Source organism: Puntigrus tetrazona, chromosome 24, assembly GCF_018831695.1.
Source record: "Puntigrus tetrazona isolate hp1 chromosome 24, ASM1883169v1, whole genome shotgun sequence".
In the NCBI taxonomy this organism is placed as follows: Eukaryota; Metazoa; Chordata; class Actinopteri; order Cypriniformes; family Cyprinidae; genus Puntigrus; species Puntigrus tetrazona.
Window position 1 is genome coordinate 1805242 of NC_056722.1, and position 9651 is coordinate 1814892.

The following is a 9651-nucleotide window of genomic DNA, read 5'->3' on the forward strand; positions in this document are numbered from 1 at the left end:
TTTAGTTTATTCTTGGTTCATGTAAACTATAGTAGTTAACTAATGTTAATGAACCCTAATGTATAGTGTATACCATTATTGTAATTAATGTAGCTTAAATTTAGCAGACAGTCACTACTAATACTCTAGTGACTGCTAGTTGACATGTAGTTGCAAAATTACTGAATGTCTAAAGTGGACTCTTAAAATAAAGCGTTACAAATTTGCTTAATAGAAAAGCTAAACGTACAGCAGTTGAATGAATTCCATTCCATTTTAATTCGATTTCCTTCTTTTCTCAACAGTGCACAACCCCGGTACGCAGTACGTACAGCGTTTTCATACCCAAAATGATGTCGAGGTTTGCACAAAATATGCCCATGTCAATTTCTCTGACGAACTAATCACAGCTTGCATCACTTTATTATGACACGCCGCTTCTGAAAGTGTCCAAGAGCAATTATTGACCCTTGCTATTATTTCACAATCAAACAGAAGTGAAAATCTAATAAGAGAAACCGGCAGGGAACCGAACCACAGAGAGAGCTTCAATATAGATACGGCTAAGCTTTGGGCACCGGTTTACCTGAATAGAGTGGCTAACTGTAAATTACATCTTTTTTGAAGTTCATTTCGAGGTTTTTCCAACCCTTTGTTCCACTTTTTGCGCAGAACTAGAGAGCTAATAGCCGAGAGACATCATTTTCTGACTCGCTGTGAAAGCACTGTGGCCGCATCGGGTTTTTTTTTCCTGCAGGACGAGGTTTAAATAATCACATTGGTGTAATGGGATGTGTGGTGTTGATTAATGGCCTTTCTCGGCGTGTCAGGGTTTGTACCTCTGTCTGTGCCCTTTGAGTGCATTCGTCTCAAGCCGCTGTTTACGGTTTCATGGCTCGACTCGCTACGGCGGCGTCCCAGTTGGCTCTTAACGTCCTCTAAATAAAGAATTTATAATGGGAGGCACTTCTACTAATCGAATACATCTCTGCGTGCGCCGTGAGGGAATTGAATCTGTAAGCATATAAAGCACATGCAAGTTTAACTAACCCGCTTTCTACTTCGGTTTACAATCTTTCAAACAGACTCAGGAAAGCAGGTATAATGGCGGTCAAACCAATAAAGACGTAAAACATAAACCCCTGGTTTCACAGACGAGGCTTAAGCCCAGTCGTAGACTAAAATGTAACTGAGGCGTTTCAGCTGAATGAATCTTCCACCGACTGATCTCGTCAGCATGTCGGTGTCTTTGTTTTGTCTTAAGATGCACACCAGTGATGTCATTTTTTGTTTTAATTTAAACGTCCTAATTGAACTACGGCTTAATCTTGACTTAAGCCAAGCCCCGTCTGCGAATCCGAGCCAAAGTGATTGAAACGAAAGAACGCTTTTTCTACGAAGCCTGCGACTGTATTACATTTGTTCTAATAAGCTGTCACAGTTTGAATGGTAAACGGCACGCAGAAGAACACATGTCTATATTTCAAACAGCCATCAATCTCCTCGATGGCAGATCAGCGTGAGATATGGAAAATATTCAGTGAATTGTGAGCTGCTCGCTAATGCGCCAAGCGAACGGCATTCATAAACCCACCGCTGTCTGCTTTCTTAAAAACTACCGAGTGACTTTCTTTTTTTTTTTTTTTTTTTCCAATCTTCTGTCTTTTTTGTCATTTCTCCAATCTTCCCAGACCATGAGATGGAATGGAAAAGTAGTCATTTTCTCCCCCCCCCCCCCCTCCCCATTCATAGCGGTCTTTAGACGTCAAGACATTCAGGAGATTTTATTATTAGTATTTCTTCAATCATAATCACGGCAAAAGCACTTTATTTCTGTCTTTTGGAGCCGCACACGTCGGGAGGTTTTTTCCCCCTCCTTCTTTTTTGATGCCTGGACAAGCTCAGACTGATCAAAGGCACAATCTATCTTAAGAAGTTACCAACAAATTCATCTGCGCTGCACACACACACGGGCACATTTTAATCTGGAATGTGGATCAAAGCGTCTACAGATGTTTTAGAAGAGACTTCTATAGAGATGGGGGTCATCCTAGCAAGCTTTGAAACCGAACGCAAATTTATCTCAAAGGTCTTTGCTTTGTCAGGGTAACTATTTTCGAGCATATGGGAAATTAGAACATCTGATTATAAAAAAAAAAAAAAATTAGGGGGATGAGAAAGTAGTCTACCTGATTTTTTCCTTCCCAGCTGTTCTAGTTTTTAAATGGTTACTACACAAAATTGAAAATTTTCTCATGGCGTTATGGTTTTTGAATAAAGACGTTTTTTTGTTTTGTTTTTTTTTCCCATCGCTACATAACAGTATGGTTGAACCACTGAAGGCAGATGGACTATTTTTGACAATATCTTTCATACTTTTTAATTAATTACTTGGAAGGCAATGGGACAGCCTTTCGGTTTTCATCCGAAATATCTTAAATGGTGTTTGTCGAACAAAGCTTTTATGGGTTTGGAATGACACGTGGATAAGTGATTTATTTAATGACAACATTTTCAATTTGGGGTGGAGTAACCCTTTAAATAAAAATGAAATATACAAATCAAAGATATCTAAAAAAACAAGCTTTTAAAGATGAGCTCTATTGTGTTTTTATTGTTATTTAGCTCCCTAATTATATTGCATTTAATATGTTTCTCTCTAAAATCTGCTCCTAACGCTCAATCCTTGCAACGTTATTTGGGCGTGCAGACGAACCGAAGACCACATGAAAGTTACGTAACATTCAACAGCGTGAAAACCTTTATGACTGAATTCATCCACATCCACGAAAATCTACAATGCAACACAAACATCCTTCAAAATCCCTGAAGTCGGGCTCTTTCTTCACGCACACATCTGAACCAGTCAGACCCGTAATGCTGAACATCAAAGAATGTACTGAATATGAATATGTATTCAATGCAGTGAATAAGTAATGCACTATCATGGCAAAGATTTATATCCTAAGATGACACATCTCAAAGTATATTGCTACTTTTGGAGCATATTGTGTAAAAAGAAATGGTGTGGACTGGCTGAAATTGCTGGCGTAAATCTGCTTTGCTGTCTTGAATGCAAATCTCTGAGAGTCAGAGTGTATAGGGTGCTCAAAATCCACGGGAAGACAAGGATTTTACAAGTTCTTGGTACAGCAAGCGCTTTATAAAAAGAAATAACTGCTGGATTTGACGAAGTTTGAAAAGTGGTATCGCATTTTTCCAATGATAAACACCGTTGTTTTAGACAACTATAGGCTTCTCCATTTTATAGAATGTTGATTTTGTAAATTATATGTATTTTTTTAATAACTTAATAATCATTCTATTCAGAAAATTGATCAAAGTGACATTTTGAGACATTTATAATGATATGAATCTTTTTTTAAGATTGATCATATATATATATATACATATATATATATATATACATATATACACATATATATATATATATATACATATATATATATATATATATATATATATATATATATATATATATATACATCCTTCAAAATGAGTAAAAAACGTTATGAGCAACAATAAGTCATAATGCAATTATGCAAACTTCTAAACGCTTACGAAAACATAAATTTTGAATTCAGTGGTAAACTAACAAACGTCAAACACAATTGATCTAGTCACTTCTTGTCTTTTTTTCTAAATGCGCATTTTTTGCAGATTACGTTGCAAAGTGGAGCGAACTCTGATGAATAGACAGTATGACTAAAAGTCTGGTTATGCAACACTAATTTTAAAAGAATTAAGTTATCAGAGACATTAATAAAGACGTCTGATGTGTTTGATCAATTCGATCAGAACCAATTAAAATGAGCATTAAGAAGTTTGTTCGACTCAGTAACGAGGTTAGACGGGGACAGACAGAGAGCGCTATATGTAACGGTTAAGTCTTTCCGAAGAGATGCTGCAGATGAAAGCTGAAGTGTCAGCTTCCCATGGGAAGAAGCCTGTGGTTCTACTGGTGAAGGGTTCCCCCTGATCTGCACATCTTCAAAGGTCACTCACGGCATGGCTCTGTACTCATAAAAGAGACAAGACACGGATAAAAGAGCAACTGATTAAATTAGAAGCAGGGGAAGACAGAACCAGCTGTGATGATAAATGAACTTTCATTAGTCTAGTTTTACATTAACTGGGAAACGAGGAGATGTGCCTGGCTGTGGGCGTCTTTATCCTTGTCCTATTATGTTTTCTTTCGCTGATACGGTTCAGAGAGAAAAGACGGAGATGAGAAGAAGAAAGGACTGAATTTCAAATGCGAGTCTACAGAGGAGCAGGAGCCGTCCCAATCCGTCTCCTGAACCCAGAGTGAATTTTTGATCATGGACTCGGTTAATCAGGAAGAGCTCCGAGTCCTGAAGCCTTCTAAGACAGGAACGCATTCCAAGATAGCTGAAAATTTTGTTCATAAAAAAAAAAAAAAAATCAATTGCATTCCAATGAGAGTAATTTAGCAATTTAGCTAAAAAATATATTATATCCATTAGTTATAAATTTTATACATATCCACACACACACAGAAAACTGTATATTTTATGTTAAAATAATTAATATTTTTTATACATACACATAAATGCTCATTTTATATTAATGCTCTGTACACAATAGAAAAATAATTGTAAATATACATTTAAATCTATTGTCTATGTGATTTTTACATGCCTTTAAAGCCACAAAAAATGATAGTCATAAAATAGAGTAAAGATACAGATATATAAAGAATATGTATTTTATTTATTTTTATATTAATGTGTGTGTGTGTGCCTATGAGGACACTTTAATATAAATTTTTATAATAATATTATATTTATATATCATGACCATATTGTGATTTTTACAAAAATATATTTACAAATATATAAATGAACTCTATTAAAAATATAATTACATATTGAATTTATATTTGTATATAAGAAAAATATATAATATTAAAACAAATATATCTTTGATTTTAATTATATATATTATTATTATTATTATTAATTTTATATATTTTAGTATTTTATTACTATAAAATGAATATCATATATCCATTATATATATTTTTTAATTGTATTATATTCTTAACAAAAATACAGAATTCTACTTCATAAGTTACCTTTATAAAATGGAAAACCTATACAAAATTTATAATACATTTGGTTTTCAGTGCAGATTAAAAATAAATAAATAAATAAAACATTTGAGTTTGGAACACCATGAAGATTTCATACAAATTTCATTTTGGGGGTAACTATTCCATTTAAAATAACAAATTAAAACGGTGAGCTGATGAAATGTTACAGGTTTTAAAACCCAAGTGGTGTTAAAGCCACATGACCTTGACCCTGGCGCTTACAGAACATCAGATCTGGGATTACAGCGGCGCTGCAGACAACTTAAAATGCCCAGGTGGACACCTGACCTTTTCACTGAAATCGCATAGTTAGCAGGTCACTTGTTCAAAGTCATGAAAGCAATGCACATTTGCTCTGATCTCCCAACTGGCCCAAATTCATTTTTTAAACGTGGCATGCGATCACTGGCATTGAAGTAAACCGTCTCGCCCTCACACAAACACAATGCTTTTTGTCTATTCTATTAATGCCATTAAATTTGCATCGATTCTCCATTCTTCTACACGCACATTCATCTTGGTTCCTGAAGGAATCAATACAACCGAATAAAATATCTTTCTTGCAACTTGCTTTGGTAGGACAACATCCTCTAAGGAAGAAATTAGCATTTTAATAATATGCACTGTTGAGTTTGAGGAAAAAAAAAAAAAAACTGTTGTGTTTATGTGCTCAGGGCACGGTTTAAACGCTACTGTTTTATGCAATGATATGCTGACAACTGTAACCTAAAACTGTAAAGACTTCAAGCCACACTTGATTTGAGGAACTATGAATAAGCTCACATGCTGTGCACATCCACCAGGAATCTGCCAAGGACTCACGCTGAGCCTGCTGGGACTGAGATATAAGAGAAGCGCCCTGTTGTCTTATAAACTTCAACACTGAAGCGTCTTTGAACTAAAGGCCAAGAGATGAACTTCAGCCTCTGCAGCGGCGCATTTACAGCAGCAGAAGAAGAAATATTCACTGGCTCAACCTCAAGGCAAAAGATTTGATAAAAGGGACTTCACTTTATCTGCAAATCCAAAGGACCATTTTTTATTTTCAGAGTTTCCGAGGGGGGGAAAAAACGCTCGAGCAAGACAAAGACAAAGTGTTATGCGTTGCGATGTGTCAAACAGGAAATTGTAAACTTTTCTGGTTTTTTTGTAATCTGCATGTTCTCGGCCGAACCGCTTTAAAAAGGAAACACTGCCGCAGCAACATTTATTTGCACTAAAAAAAAAAAAAACTATGAGATAAGGATGATATCTCAGGTTTGTATGGCTTGCGTTCTTCGTTAATTATTTGATGTACAAGTATTGTTGAGTAAATAGTAAGTAAACATGTAAAAAAAAAAACCTAAATCGCATCAGATTACAGAAAATACCTCATGCATATTGTTTTAATTATTTACAAAGTTTTAAATAAGAATGTTATTATTTTATGCAAATATAAACATGCATGCATGCATGCATGAGAGCAGCCTAATTTTCTTAAACTACTCACATTACATTAATATTCATCACATGAGACAAGTTACAAAACTTGACAATTAACTACAAACACTGCATTAATAAATATTAACACAGGCCTGCATCTGAATAATTTAATGATGCTAAAATAAAAAAATACATAAAAATTATATATATATATATATATATATATATATATTTTTTATTTTTTTTTTTTTTTATTATTATTATTATTATTATTTTTTTTTTCCCACAAATTAAGGAATGAACACGTTTCAAATTAAGTGTATCAGCTTCAAAGCACAAATCAAAATAAAAGCAGTTGAAAGTCTAGTTTTATTTTACTTACCATTTGCAAAACAGCAGAAGTGCGCCATTTAATGTCAAAGAACGTTTACATAGAAACGTTAGTTAATAAATAAGCTTTTTCATTTTTAATTTTCGCGATTTGAATCTAAACACCCGCAAACACCTGGATCAGGTTTGCATTTTCTTCAGTAACTGGGTATAAATGTGTTGTCTTACGCAGTATATTGCCTGAGAATTAAAAAAGAAACAAATACTACATTTTACGATTAATTTTTGCCATGCTAGCCATATAGCAAATCAGAAGCTATTTTTGCAATCAGCAAGCCAAAGGTTGGTTAGAAACATTGCTGATATAACAACAAAGAAAGCTTAGGCAGGAGCGCCCAACATTAAAAGCACAACCAGGACAATAGTACTGTTCAAAGAACAACCTGTGCCCAGGATCTTGACTACCACACTGGATGAAACAACACATCCGATGAGTTCAGCTCTAAATGATGACCTGCTAATGGAAAGCCTCAGATAGAAGTAGAGAAACACTGACTTATCTTAGGACGCGTCACCTCTTTGGCCGAGAGTCTTTGAGACATCCAGATTCAGACAAAGAGAATATGGGTCAGTCATTCTGTGATACGCAACAGTGGTTATATTGGTCATAGCTGGATGTTGTAAAAGACATTAAGAGTAAGGAGAAAAGACACTGGGAAAAGACCAGGGACTGCCTCGTTTGGCACCCTAGGGCTTCATGTTATTCATTCATTAATTACCCTACATTAATAACTGTGAGCTATACAACGCCTCTCTAAATGAATTATTGTAGCCTACATTACACTTCACATAAAAAACACCTCAGACGCTGCACAGTGTTCAGAAATTTACAATTCAGGTTTCAACTGTAGACATTTGCACTGACCCACTTTACATAAAGGCACAAATGAAGAATTTATGTTTTTAAATGTTCATATTGTTTGTTTTGTTGTTTATTGTTGTTATAAAGCATCGTACTGGGATTGCATAATGTTTTAAATCATCGCTGTAATCTCATACTGTCGTATTTGCATGTCTATATGTTGTGATTGTTTTTGGTTAGAAGGGACAATGTTTAACATTAGGCCTAAAGTTACCTGCAGAGTCGTAGCGGCGGTGGTTCTTCGGCGATATAATCCACTTCCAGGCTTGTTTAGGTTGATTTAAAGTTTGAATTTTACTTCACCCGGAGTCGTTTACTTGTTCTCTGTGCTTGAAATGCTTTACCATTTTACACAGCAAGACAGCGCTTCAATTGATTCAGCGAGGGAGCGATTTGTTCGAACGATTCGGAGCAATTTGACACGTTGACTGATTCGCTGAGAAGAACCGACTCAAAGGCGAATCGGACATCGATAAAACTCATTTTAAACACTAAACAGCTGAAAGAAAATGACTGCGCGGGAAAATATTTTCGAGGTCGGTATAACGACAGTTATAGAAATTCACTTCAGTATTGCTTTATGGGAAATGTTTGTAATCGAATCAAAACAACGCTACACTAAATGACTGATATATATATAAACAAACGTAACTGCGCATGCGTACTTTTGTGGCCCTAAATTAACTTCCGGTAGACGTCCCAATACAACCAATAACAACAGCTAAGTCCTTCTAGGGTAGATTTTTTTTTCACGAGCACATTAAGTGCTCATGTTTATTCAACGAAGCTTTTTGGACAATCTGTGGTGGTATTTGTTAAAAAAATTATCTGTGTAGCAAATATGCGATATTTACTTCTGCAACCCCGTGGTTGTGCTCTATAGTTTTGTATACTTCAAACACTGGCCAACTAAATAGGCGTGATAGCTTCAACTCTGAGAAGAAGAGCAGTTCCCAAGAAAAACCCATCAGAAATCACTAACCAGAAGTCATAGGAATAGGAGAGCTATTGCAATGCGTCTTCCAGGTCCTGGTTGTATCCCAAAATACAACGCACAGTCGAGCACCTGGGGCCCAGATGAGCCTATATCGAAGGATATTGGTTGCTCTTTCATGCAGAAGGTCTCAATAATGAAATGCCAGGCAAAAATGGAGAGATGGATGCCTGAACCATCACATGCCGGTAAACGTTCATAGCACTGGTGTGATGTAATTATGCTAGTGGAAAATTGTGGCTTTGGTGCGCAGTTCTCAGCTACTCAGCTAGGATTGTTGCGATAGATGTGAGAAACTTTTCATACCTCCTTCTTGTCAAGCTCAAAAAGAAGATCTACGATGATCAGCACACTTGAGAGCTTTTTTGCCTTTAATACTAAAGCCGAGCATTCTCACGGTTCCTGATGGACACATCAAAGTCACGAGGTGATTAGCATGGGCCGACGTCAGCGGTATAAACGTTCCTGAGGCAGTTACAGGCATACATTACAGTGGGACTAAAATCAGCACTGAAGGCATAAATCTCATTTACAGGCTCACTTCGCTTTCATTCCCAGACAAGCAGAGAGACAGTATTTTATGTTAGGGGTGCCATTAGGGAAGTAAAAGTGCTTGTTTGACACTGAGTTTCAGCAGATTTAGCTTATGTCTTGTATAAATTATAAATTACATATGATAAACAATCTCTAAACCAATAACTCTTAAAGAAGCCCATAATAGGGTTTTTACCCTTTGGTGACTAAACTAAAAGTTGCCACATGATGACAAAAAAAGTATTAATAACATAAATATATATTTTTTTATATAACATATTTAAAAATGTTAATGTATATCATGCAGAATAATAATTAATATTTGTTTTGGTA